Source organism: Cherax quadricarinatus, chromosome 6 (genome assembly GCF_038502225.1).
Source record: "Cherax quadricarinatus isolate ZL_2023a chromosome 6, ASM3850222v1, whole genome shotgun sequence".
Taxonomy (NCBI): domain Eukaryota; kingdom Metazoa; phylum Arthropoda; class Malacostraca; order Decapoda; family Parastacidae; genus Cherax; species Cherax quadricarinatus.
This window is the reverse complement of record NC_091297.1, coordinates 28,568,208-28,582,566: the sequence shown is the minus strand read 5'-3', so window position 1 is coordinate 28,582,566 and position 14,359 is coordinate 28,568,208.

Here is a 14,359-nt window from a genome sequence, read left to right as displayed (position 1 = left end):
TAATTCTGTCACTCCCATCAGTGTTCCACCACCTTCAGACTTGCAGGATAGTCCGATGCCTCAAGTGTCCGAGGACACTCAGATTGCCTTGAGTGCACAACCTATCCCTGCAATGCCTGCTAGTTCGAGTAGTAGTTTCTCCACAGGGGACGCCTTGTCGGAAAACAATTACTTGCAACTAGTAATGCCATCTCTTGTTGATGTCACATGCCGTCTGCAGAAAGACGTCTCTGTTGCGGCTAGTGCTCTCACTAGAGTGTCTGTAGTTGTTCCTAGTGTTCCAGATGGTGATAACGTCCTAGTTGACAGTGATTCCTGCAAAGTAAAAGGTCTATTTGTTGAACCATCCTTACATGTTGTAAGAGATAGTAAGATCCATTTCTTCCTGGCCAACACTTCTGGTCACAGTGTTCGCCTCAGAGCAAATACCAATCTTGTTGACCTTGTTCACTATCCTTACCCTGTTCAGGTAGAGGATGAGTTGTCACCTGACCAGTGGGTCGGTGCTATTTCTGCTGGGGAGACCTCATTCACTTCACTGGATCAATCTGTTCCACCAGTTGAGGAGAAAGACTTAGCTCCCACTGACTTCCCAGATGAAGTCAAGCGTTTGTTGACTCTGTTGAACAAACGTCGTAAAGCCATTGCTTTACCAGGTGAGAAGATGGGTATAACGAACTTATTGTCCCATCGTATTCCACTTGAACCTGGTACTAGACCTATCTACATACCTTCGTACAGAATGCCTCATTCACAAGTTGCTGTCGCAGAAGAATTGATCAATCAAATGCTTGATGATGGAGTTATTGCACCTAGCAATTCCCCTTGGAATACACCCTTGATACTAGTACCTAAGAAGGATGGTACTTGGCGCCCAGTGATTGACTTTAGGAAGTTAAACGCGAAAACCATTCCAGATCGCTTTCCACTCCCTGTACTGGGTGATCTTTTACGTAATATCAGAGATAACAAAGTCTTTTCAACCCTAGATTTGTTACAAGGGTTTTGGCAAGTCCCTCTTCACGAGGACAGCCAAGAGCTAACAGCATTCTCCACTCCTACAGGTCATTATCACTTCCTCCGTATGGCGTTTGGATTACGATCTTCCCCTATCACGTTCTCAAGGCTCATGACTAATATCTTTAGAGGTCTCATAGGTAATGCACTTATGGTGTACTTAGATGACGTAATCGTCATGTCTAAAGACGTGGATACACACTTGAAAAGACTTGATGTAGTACTTGGTAAGCTTGAAGAAGCCAATTTAAAGATCAAACTGTCTAAATGTCAATTTTTCAGATCAGAAATTAAGTTTCTTGGTCACGTAGTCACTCCTAGAGGGGTTACGACTGACCAAAGTAAAGTAACTGCAGTACTAAATTTTCCAACTCCCAAAACTGCTGATGCCGTAAGATCCTTTGTGGGCTTAGCAGGTTTTTATAGATCCTTCATTGCCAATTTTTCTTCTATAGCTGCTCCTCTGAGTTGCTTAAGAAAGATGCTCCTTTTGTTTGGACCTTCCGTTAAGAAAGAGCATTCCAAACTCTAAAAGAAAAGCTAACATCTGCTCCAATTTTGAAATTTCCAGATTTTTCTAAGCCCTTCTATCTGACAACTGATGCTAGTTCAATTGGCATAGGTGCCGTACTAGCTCAGAAGACCGATGGCAAGTACAACGCAGTTGCATTTGCTAGCCGAGTCCTTACGAAGGCTGAACGTAATTATACAGTAACTGAGCAAGAAGCTTTAGCAATAGTATGGTCTTTAAAGCACTTCTGAGACATTATTTATCAGTACTCTGTTCATGTCTTGACAGACCATGCTCCACTGATACCCTTATTCCAGAACAAACAACCTACTGGAAGGTTAGCCAGATGGACCTTGACTATCCAAAAGTTCAATCCCACCTTTGAGCATTTACCTGGCAAGTCAAATGTAGTCGCAGATGCCTTATCGCGACATGTTAGTATAGTAACTGCAGACCCTCCATTTAGTGCTGAAGATGTAAAGAATGCTCAACGAACAGATCCCATGTGGTCTGGTGTGATTCGATTCCTGCTCCAGGAAGATCTTATTCTGACTGTGAAGCCACCAGCACCCATCAGTGACTTTGTCATGAACCAAGAATTACTGTATCGAACAGCTGAGTTGGGTACTCCTAGCAGAAGAGTATACCAGTTAGTAATTCCACAGTCACTAGTGAATGTAGCCTTACAGCTAGTTCACGATGTACCAGGTGTTGCACACCCTGGTATGGATCGTTCAGTAAAACAAGCCAGATTGAAATACTTTTGGCCTCGTATGGCAACTGATATTTCTGAGTATGTTAAGAAATGTAGTGTCTGCATGCAACATAAAGGCAATGCTAATGGTCCTAATCCAATCCAAGTATATCCAACTACTAGCGAACCGTTGGAAAGAGTTGCGCTAGATTTGTTAACTAATTTCCAATGTTCCCTCCAAGGCAACAAACATCTGTGTGTTATGGTAGACCATTTCACCAGATATTGTGAGTTAGTTCCTATTGCAGATAAGACTGCCGAGACAGTAGCTAAAGCGTTTAAAGAACGCATTATCTGCAGGCATACCACTCCTAAGTCCCTAGTAACAGATAATGGAGGTGAATTCTGTAATGAGATTCTTGAAAATTTGTGTACCTTGTACAAGATCTCTAAATCCACCATTGTTCCTCATCATCCTGCCAGCAATGGGTTAGCGGAACGAACCAATAAGAAAGTACTTGATGTCTTGAGAGCCACTATCAATCCCAACAGTGAAACTTGGGATGAAGTTATACCTGATGTGCAGTGTGCTATAAATTCTGCTTACAATGTTTCTATAGGTGACACTCCACATTATGCATTGTATGGTGTAGATAAACGTTTGCCTTATGAGTTGTTATATTCTAATCCGAAACCAAATTACAACCCTGATGATTTCATAGCAACTCGTACCAGCTTAGCTCAAAGTGTTTTTAGAAGAATCCGTGAAACACTTCATAAATCAACAGCTGAATTTACAAGAGTCGCAAACACTCGAGCAAAGCCATCCAAAATCAAAGTAGGTTCGAGAGTTATGCTGATTAACTTTAACAAAACGTCTGCAATGCCAAAGCTTGATCAAAAGTTTGTTGGTCCTTATCGAGTAGTTGAACATATCACTGGTAATAAGTATAAGGTTAGAGAGATTAGTACTGGTCAGTATAAAGAATCGCATTTAGATCATATGAAGTTAGTATGTGATGATAATGATGTTCCAACCCAGACTAATGTGACAGACTCTGACAATCCTCCTGATCCTGTACTCTCTTCCTCTGATACTCAGTCAGACGATCAACCTGAATGTCGTTATTCCCTACGTACACGACAGGTATTGAGAAATCCTCAAGTATCATTTGTAACTTCCAATTCAGATTTGCCTCAAATACAGCATGAGTTAGCCAATGCTACAGAGTTTGATCCTCCCAGAGATGACACCCATTCTGCATATGTCAATCTCACCCTAGCAGAGTTGGGGTTAAATGTAAATAACCTGTATAGATGAATAATTACAGTATCAACTTATCAGTATTCAAGAAGTTTTTTTTTTTGTGTTCATGTTCTCTCCGCATTCTGAGAGTTAACAGTCTAGATTTGAGTGCACCGAATCTGCCTTTCTGTTAAACACTCTTTCTTTGTATATATTCCTTCCTCAGAATCCGTAGATCACATGAATACAGATCGATCGATCAAAATTTTTTTTTATCACTTGTAATCTCAACGTTGAGTTCGATGTTCATTTGTTGAGTTTTAAGTTGTGCTATATTATACCTTGTATTGCATTACAGTTTCAGTTACGTAAGCTTCCATTCCAATGTTCTACTTATGTATGTTATAATGTTTAATTGTTGTGTACTTTGAAATTGTATAGAATCAGCCCAAGCCGTATACCTGCCATCTCTAGTTTGTATTAGTTGTATGTCGGGACGACATACGTTAGCGTCGCCGAGCTCTCAGTAGTAGTAACCAGTTACCAGTAACCAGTGTACCGTTGACTCAACGACCAACCGTCTCTGCCTGAGTCACTATCTGAACTCATATTGCGCTGACCTGGCATTATTCAAAGACCCTCTATGGGTACGTGGGCGGCCAGTCAGTCAGTCAGTGATACGAGAGTGAGCAAGGAGGCAGGTCACGGCTGTAAGGGCGCAACCCACCTTGTCTGTAATTATACGTAATACCAGCCTACGTGAGTATTTCTTACCTAATCCACGTGTCGAACTCCCACATGATACTACACCCACTCATACTCCCACTAATACTACACCCACACACTCTCCCACTACTACTGCACCCACATACCCTCTGACTACTATTACTACACCCACACACACTCTCACTAGTACTACACCCACACACCCTCCTACTACTACTACAATCACACACCCTCCCACTACAACAACACCCACACGCTCTCCCACTACTGCTACACCCACACACTCTCCCACTACTACAACACCCACACACCCTCCCACTACTACTACACCCACACACCCTCTGACTACTATTACTACACCCACACACACTCACTAGTACTAAACCCACACACCCTCCCACTACTACTACAATCAAACACCCTCCCATTACTACAACACCCACACACTCTCCCACTACAACACCCACACAGCCTCCCGCTACTACTACACCCACACACTCTCCCACTACTACTACACCCACATACTCTCCCACAACTACTACTACACCCAAGCACTCTCCCACTACTACAACACCCACACACTCTCCCACTACTACTACACCCACACACCCTCCCACTACTACTACACCCACTCACTCTCCCACTACTACTACACCCACACGCTCTCCCACTAATACTTGTTACGAACATAGTCAGTTGGGCCCTGGGTTATAGTGCTTTTCATAACAAAAACTTAGTACGTCTAGGTACTCACTTCAGAGGAAAAGGAATTTTCTCAGTTTCTATTTAATTTATTAATAATCATAATAATCACTTAAATTCACCTTCTCATATCTTGCACTATGAGTAGAATACTTTTACCATTCCTCATTAAAACAACACAGTACTAGGTCACGTATTTACAAATGGCTCTGAGTGAGTCACGAAATATTAGTATAGGCACATGCACAGGCGTTGCCTAAAAACTCGAACACATTAATAGATTTCTTATGATAGGGTTCACTTTACAATAAGTCCTCATACACTACAGAGTCTTGTTCACTTGGCTTCACTTTCTCTAAGAGCTTCTCAACCACCTTCTCCAACCGAGATAAGTATTAGCAGTAAGCTCCTGAAAATTCCTGGGATTTTCTAGGGAGGCGAATGGTGGTTTAGAGGTGGATACTTCCCTCGACCCTTCCTGGTCCAGAGGAAGGTATGAACTGAACTCTGTGAGGCTTTACCAGCCCACTTTGTCTCGGTCGGAACAGGGGTTGAGCAGCTCAAAACACCTACTGGTGCTTGGCCAGGTCACCAGCAGTTGACACTAATTAAACGACCTACCTAAATACAAAGCTAAGTAATACGACCAGATAATATTATGAAGTCAAGTAAATCCATTTTAGCTACTAATGGAATTACTCCTGAATATAATATTAAATAAAATAGCAAAAATAACATGTAAAAGTATACCACTGTGATAAGAAACAGTACTTAAAATGAACAAAAGGGTGTAACACTACTACAATCAAATACCCTCTCACTACTACAACACCCTCACACTCTCCCACTACTGCTACACCCACACACACTCCCACTACTACTACACCCACACACTCTTCCACTACTACTACTACACCCAAGCACTCTCCCACTACTACTGCACCCACACACTCTTCCACTACTACTACTGCACCCAAGCACTCTCCCACTACTACTGCACCCACACACACTCCCACTACCACAACACCCACACACCCTCCCACTACTACTACACCCACACACTCTTCCACTACTACTACAATCAAACACCCTCCCACTACTACAACACCCACACACTCTCCCACTACTGCAACACCCACACATAATCCCACTACAACACCCACACAGCCTCCCACTACAACACCCACACACACTCCCACTACTACTACACCCACACACTCTCCCACTACTACTACACCCACATACTCTCCCACTACTACTTCTACACCCAAGCACTCTCCCACTACTGCTACACCCACACACTCTGCCACTACTACAACACCCACACACCCTCCCACTACTACTACACCCAAACTCCCATTACTACTACAATCAAACACCCTCCCACTACTGCAACACCCACACACTCTCCCACTACTGTCACACCCACACATACTCCCACTACAACACCAGGGCCAGGAGCTCGGACTCGACCCCCGCAACCTCAACTAGGTGAGTACAGCCTCCCACTACAACAACACCTACACACACTTCCACTACTACTACACCCACACACACTCCCACTACAACACCCACACAGCCTACCACTACTACTACACTCACACACCCTCCCACTACAACTACATCCACACACCCTCCCACTGTAGTCTTTGGGTTCACACTGTAGTCTTTGGGTTCCCACGCCAGTCTTTGAGTTCCCACGCTCCGTGGGATCTCTCAGAGTTAATTTACAGGTTAGTGATGAAGGTGGGGTGGTGGGCCGGGAAGGGGGGACCTAGGAGGGTTATTTGTCACTCTAAAGTCTCCAGTCAACACCGCCAGAGGCGCTGAGCGCGTCACTGTGTATATTTATTTGATTTCAAGGAGAATGGATACATCCACAGTGTTATGGCACTCTTTTTTCTCTATATGATAATTGCGCAGTGGTAACAAGAGCCTGATGAGGGGAGGGGGGGTAAGGGTTGAGCTCCAGCTCTCAGTCACTTGCCGTGAGGTTTTCGTGTGGCATTTGCTTATTCAAAACGCGTATTAGACAATTTGGCTATGTTAGGTTAGGTTAGGTTAAGTAACGTTTATCAGGAAACAGGACAAGTAGCTGGAGCTTTTGGTTACCTGATCGAGGCCTTCCGCTGGCTTACCCGATCCATCTCTTTAAAAATTATGGTTCACTATTGGACACTGTTACAATATACGTCAACAGTTTCTTCTTATTAAGGAGTTTTAGGATGTAAATTGCATTCTATTCTGTGTCTGCCTAGTAGACTGTTGCTACTTCAAGACGATACCTCCGTACTGGAGTAGGACAGATGATGATACATACTGGAGTTACACTCCACCGCCTGTCATCAAACCTTATTAATAACAATAATAATAATAATTAAGTAACAACAACAACAACAGCACCACCATCACCAACAACAATAACATGAATTATTATTATTATTATTATTATTATTATTATTATTATTATTATTATTATTATTATTTTTATTGCTATTATTATTATTATTAAATAATAATAAATAAAAATAATAATAATAATTAGATATAGTTCGGTGGCTTGACGAGCGTACAGAGACGTTATATTACTGCACTAGCAAGCAAAATATGTATTCACATACGTATGTAATTATACATGTAATTATGTATGCTCGTACCTTTATACGTTTAAACGTATGTATACATGTACTTGATGATGTAACATTATGAATGTAAAGTTTTGTATGTGTTTACATATGTGAGTATGAATGAATGTATGAATTATTTGTGAATGTATGTATGTATACTTTAGTGACTGTATGAGTGTATTCACCTAATTGTGGTTACAGGGGTCGAGTCACATCTCTTGGCCTCCTCCTCCGACACTCTGCTGGCCAGTACTGGTTTCACTCTATCCTGGTGTGTGTGTGTACTCAGCTATTTGTGGATGCAGGGGTCGATTCATAGCTCCTGGCCCCGCCTCTTCACTGATCGCTACTAGGTTCTCTCTCCCCCTTATCCATGTGCTTTATCAAACCTCGTCTTAAAACTATGTAAGGTTCCTGTCTCCACTACATCACTTACCAGATTATTCCACTTCCTAACAACTCTACGACTGAAGAAATACTTCCTAACATCCCTCCGGCTCAGATGAGTCAGAAGGATGTTAGGAAGTATTTCACCTCACCCTCCTGTCTTCCAGCGTCAACACGCCGATGTGTGTGTGTGTACTCACCTAGTTCTCACCTAGTTGAGGTTGCAGGGGTCGAGTCCAAGCTCCTGGCCCCGCCTCTTCATTGGTCGCTACTAGGCCACTCTCCCTGAACCATGAGCTTTATCATACCTCTGCTTAAAGCTATGTATGGATCCTGTCTCCACTACATCGCTTCCCAAACTATTTCACTTCCTGACTACACTGTGGCTGAAGAAATACTTCCTAACATCCCTGTGATTCATCTGTGTCTTCAACTTCCAACTGTGTCCCCTAGTTACTGTGTCCAGTCTCTGGAACATCCTGTCTTTGTCCACCTTGTCAATTCCTCTCAGTATTTTGTATGTCGTTATCATGTCCTCCCTATCTCTCCTGTCCTCCAGTGTCGTCAGGTTGATTTCCCTTAACCTCTCCTCGTAGGACATACCTCTTAGCTCTGGGACTAGTCTTGTTGCAAACCTTTGCACTTTCTCTAGTTTCTTTACGTGCTTGGCTAGGTGTGGGTTCCAAACTGGTGCCGCATACTCCAATATGGGCCTAACGTACACGGTGTACAGGGTCCTGAACGATTCCTTATTAAGATGTCGGAATGCTGTTCTGAGGTTTGCCAGGCGCCCATATGCTGCAGCAGTTATTTGGTTCATGTGAGCTTCAGGAGTTGTGCCTGGTGTTATACTCATCCCAAGATCTTTTTCCTTGAGTGAGGTTTGTAGTCTCTGGCCCCCTAGACTGTACTCCGTCTGCGGTCTTCTTTGTCCTTCACCAATCTTCATGACTTTGCACTTGGTGGGATTGAACTCCAGGAGCCAATTGCTGGACCAGGTCTGCAGCCTGTCCAGATTCCTTTGTAGTTCTGCCTGGTCTTCAATCGACTGAATTCTTCTCATCAACTTCACGTCATCTGCAAACAGGGACACCTCGGTCCTAGGACTGACCCCTGTGGGACCCCGCTGGTCACAGGTGCCCACTCTGACACCTCGCCACGTACAATTACTCGCTGCTGTCTTCCTGACAAGTATTCCTTGATCCATTGTAGTGCCTTCCCTGTTATCCCTGCTTGGTCCTCCAGTTTTTGCACTAATCTCTTGTGTGGTACTGTGTCAAACGCCTTCTTGCAGTCCAAGAAGATGCAATCCACCCACCCCTCTCTCTCTTGTCTTACTGCTGTCACCTTGTCATAGAACTCCAGTAGGTTTGTGACACAGGATTTCCCGTCCCTGAAACCATGTTGGCTACTGTTGATGAGATCATTCCTTTCTAGGTGTTCCACCACTCTTCTCCTGACAATCTTTTCCACGACTTTACATACTAAACCTGTCAGTGACACTGGTCTGTAGTTTAGTGCTTCATGTCTGTCTCCTTTTTTAAAGACTGGGACTACATTTGCTGTCTTCCATGCCTCAGGCAATCTCCCTGTTTCGATAGATGTATTGAATATTGTTGTTAGGGGTACACATAGCGCCTCTGCTCCCTCTCTCAGGACCCATGGAGAGATGTTATCTGGCCCCATTGCCTTTGAGGTATCTAGCTCACTCAGAAGCCTCTTCACTTCTTCCTCGATTGTGTGTACACTGTCCAGCACCTGGTGATGTGCCACACCTCTCCATCTTTCTGGAGCCCCTTCTGTCTCCTCTGTGAACACTTCTTTGAATCTCTTGTTGAGTTCCTCACATACTTCACGGTCATTTCTTGTTGTCTCTCCTCCTTCCTTCCTTAGCCTGATTACCTGGTCCTTGGCTGTTGTTTTCCTCCTGATGTGGCTGTATAACAGCTTCGGGTCAGATTTGGCTTTCGCTGCTGTCGTTTTCATATTGTCGTTGGGCCTCCCTTCTTATATGTGCATATTAGCTTCTGGCTCTACGACTGCTCTCCTTATTCTCTTGGGTCCTTTGCCTTCTACATTTCTTCCATTCCCTAGCACACTTGGTTTTTGCCTCCTTGCACCTTTGGGTGAACTATGGGCTCATCCTGGCTTTTTCATTATTCCTGTTTCCCTTGGGTACAAACCTCTCCTCAGCCTCCTTGCACATTGTTGCTACATATTCCATCATCTCATTAACTGGCTTCCCTGCCAGTTCTCTGTCCCACTGAAACCCGTTCAGGAAGTTCCTCATTCCCGTGTAGTCCCCTTTCTTGTAGTTTGGTTTCATTTGCCCTGGCCTTCCTGCTTCCCCCTCCACTTGTAGCTCTACTGTGCATTCGAAGCTCAAAACCACATGATTGCTGGCCCCAAGGGGTCTTTCATATGCGATGTCCTCAATATCTGCACTACTCAAGGTGAATACTAAGTCTAGTCTTGCTGGTTCATCCTCTCCTCTCTCTCTTTTGTAGTGTCCCTTACGTGTTGGTACATGAAGTTTTCCAGTACCACCTCCATCATCTTAGCCCTCCATGTATCTTGGCCCCCATGTGGCTCCAAGTTCTCCCAGTCGATCTCCTTGTGGTTAAAGTCGCCCATGATCAGGAGCTTTGCCCTGCATGCATGAGCTCTTCTGGCCACTGCAGCCAGTGTGTCAACCATCGCTCTATTGCTCTCGTCATACTCTTGCCCTGGCCTCCTGCTGTTCTGTGGTGGGTTATACATCATTGCAATTACCACCTTGGGACCTCCAGAGTGAAGCGTTCCCGCTATGTAATCACTTTCTTCTCCGCTGTCTCCTCTCTCCAGCTCGTCAAAATTCCATCGGTGTTTGATCAGCAGTGTACTCACCTAGTTGTACTCACCTAGTTGAGGTTGCGGGGGTCGAGTCCGAGCTCCTGGCCCCGCCTCTTCACTGATCGCTACTAGGTTACTCTCCCTGAGCCGTGAGCTTTATCATACCTCTGCTTAAAGCTATGTATGGATCCTGCCTCCACTACATCGCTTCCCAAACTATTCCACTTACTGACTACTCTGTGGCTGAAGAAATACTTCCTAACATCCCTGTGATTCATCTGTGTCTTCAGCTTCCAACTGTGTCCCCTTGTTACTGTGTCCAGTCTCTGGAACATCCTGTCTTTGTCCACCTTGTCAATTCCTCTCAGTATTTTGTATGTCGTTATCATGTCCCCCCTATCTCTCCTGTCCTCCAGTGTCGTCAGGTTGATTTCCCTTAACCTCTCCTCGTAGGACATACCTCTTAGCTCTGGGACTAGTCTTGTTGCAAACCTTTGCACTTTCTCTAGTTTCTTTACGTGCTTGGCTAGGTGTGGGTTCCAAACTGGTGCCGCATACTCCAATATGGGCCTAACGTATACGGTGTACAGGGTCCTGAACGATTCCTTATTAAGATGTCGGAATGCTGTTCTGAGGTTTGCTAGGCGCCCATATGCTGCAGCAGTTATTTGGTTGATGTGCGCTTCAGGAGATGTGCCTGGTGTTATACTCACCCCAAGATCTTTTTCCTTGAGTGAGGTTTGTAGTCTCTGACCCCCTAGACTGTACTCCGTCTGCGGCCTTCTTTGCCCTTCCCCAATCTTCATGACTTTGCACTTGGTGGGATTGAACTCCAGGAGCCAATTGCTGGACCAGGTCTGCAGCCTGTCCAGATCCCTTTGTAGTTCTGCCTGGTCTTCGATCGAGTGTATTCTTCTCATCAACTTCACGTCATCTGCAAACAGGGACACCTAAGAGTCTATTCCTTCCGTCATGTCGTTCACAAATACCAGAAACAGCACTGGTCCTAGGACTGACCCCTGCGGGACCCCGCTGGTCACAGGTGCCCACTCTGACACCTCGCCACGTACCATGACTCGCTGCTGTCTTCCTGACAAGTATTCCCTGATCCATTGTAGTGCCTTCCCTGTTATCCCTGCTTGGTCCTCCAGTGTGTGTGTGTGTGTGTGTGTGTGTGTGTGTGTGTGTGTGTGTGTGTGTGTGTGTGTGTGTGTGTGTGTGTGTGTGTGTGTGTGTGTGTGTGTGTGTGTGTGTGTGTGTGTGTGTGTGTGTGTGTGTGTGTGTACTCACCTAATTGTACTCACCTAATTGTGGTTGCAGGGATCGAGACACATCTCCTGGCCCCGCCTCTTCACTGATCGTTACTAGGTCCTCCCTCTCTCTCTGCTTCCAGAGCTTTGTCATACCTCGTCTTAAAGCTATGTATGGTTTCTGCCTCCACTTCATCACGTGTGTGTGTGTGTGTGTGTGTGTGTGTGTATGTATAAAGCACCAGTGCACCACCTGTGTGTAGTGTTGCCAGCTGGGTGATCAATAGCCAGTATGCATTCCCAAACATGGAGGGGCGGGCGGTGTGGGACGCTGGGAGAGTGTCAGAGGGGGGTGGAGGGGACGGGTGTAGGAAGGAGGGGGAGGGGGAGGAATTTCCTCATCAAGAGAAGCAAAAACAAATGTAGTTGTATATTTTTAATTTAAAAACATATATGTTAATTTCCCAATCTCTCCACTCCTCACTCCCCCTCTCCCCTCCTCACTCCCCCTCTCCCCTCCTCACTCCCCCTCTCCCCTCTCCTCTCTTCCCTCTCCCCTCACCTCTCTTCTCTCTCCCCTCTTCTCTTTTCCCTTTCCCCTCTATTTCCTATTTTATGGAAAAGTATGTGAAATTAGAATAGCAGAAGTGTTGTGTCCCCCACCTGTGTAAACGCTATTCTTCCCCTCCCCTGACGTTCCTCAACACCTCCCATCTCCCCACTTCCTCCATCACTTCCCCTTCCAATCACCACCTCTCTTTCCACGCCTCCTTCCCATTCCCTGCCCCTCTCCCAGTAACCCATCACTTCGCACGTTAGTGATCCTCGAGTCTCCAGTGAACACCACAACACCAAACACTCTCTTGACAGAGCCTAAGGAGAGGCAGTCGCGCTCGATCCGAAGAATGAGTAGGTACCTCGAATGCCTTTAATCAAGAGCCCTTCAACTCCACCAGGGCACTGCTTCACTGTGTGCCATCACAATTCAGACAAACTCAAGGAATCACTAATTAACTTTATTATTAAATGCGTATATTAATAGGGAACAGCTAGACCCGCAAGGACTACAGCATGTAACTGGGTTTGATCCGACGAATCGGAAAACATTTACAATTTCTTTGAGCTCATCACCGGAAACACGGAGCCTCCTAGTGGAGGATCCAACATATAGTCATTATTAATATAAATTCGTTACGCAGCTTCCTCATATAGTCATGCATATTAAATAAACAAATAATATTTGAAAATTTGGCAGCAATTTACAAACTTGTAAACATGGCAGCAATTTCCAAATCTGTAAACATGGCAGGCATTTACAAATCTGTAAACATACAAACTTGTAAACATGGCAGCAATTTCCAAATCTGTAAACATGGCAGGCATTTACAAATCTGTAAACATGGCAGGCATTTACAAATCTGTAAACATACAAACTTGTAAACATGGCAGCAATTTCCAAATCTGTAAACATGGCAGGCATTTACAAATCTGTAAACATGGCAGGCATTTACAAATCTGTAAACATGGCAGCAATTTCCAAATCTGTAAACATGGCAGGCATTTACAAATCTGTAAACATGTCAGGTATAATATATTCAGAATTTTTAAAGACGTGGACCGGTATTTACAAATTTGTAAACACAAAAGGTATTTACAAATTTGTAAACACAAAAGGTATTTACAAATTTGTAAACACAAAAGGTATTTACAAATTTGTAAGTCTGGCAGCTGTGGGCCAACCAAACCCCCGTCAAGGGAGGTTCCTTGATGCTGGTGAGGGGTTCTTGATCTAGGGAATTGGATCTATGCTCCAGTTCCCTGAATTGAGCCTGAATACCTTCCATCCCCCCCCCCACATGTGCTGTATAATCCTACGGGTTTAGCGTTTCCCTGTGGTTATAATAGTAATAACAATGTTTACCAACCTACGCAACCATACACGTTCCATCCATGTTCATACATCCGTGCTTGTTACTTCCACGCACCTCCGTTTCTTTTGTCTATACACGCATAAGAAGCAGGTCTGGAGTGGATGTGAAATTTGAGTACTAAGGTATACTCACCTAGTTGTACTCACCTAGTTGTACTCACCTATTTGAGGTTGCAGGGGGCGAGTCCAAGCTCCTGGCCCCGCCTCTTCACTGGTCGCTACTAGGTCAATCTCCCTGAACCGTGAGCTTTATCATACCTCTGCTTAAAGCTATGTATAGATCCTGCCTCCACTACATCGCTTCCCAAACTATTCCACTTCCCGACTACTCTGTGGCTGAAGAAGCTTATAAGGCCGCATGATGAACGACTGGAGGAATGATAAACCCAAAAAAAATTGCCTTTGAAAAAAAATTCTGGGTAAAAATAATGCCGACA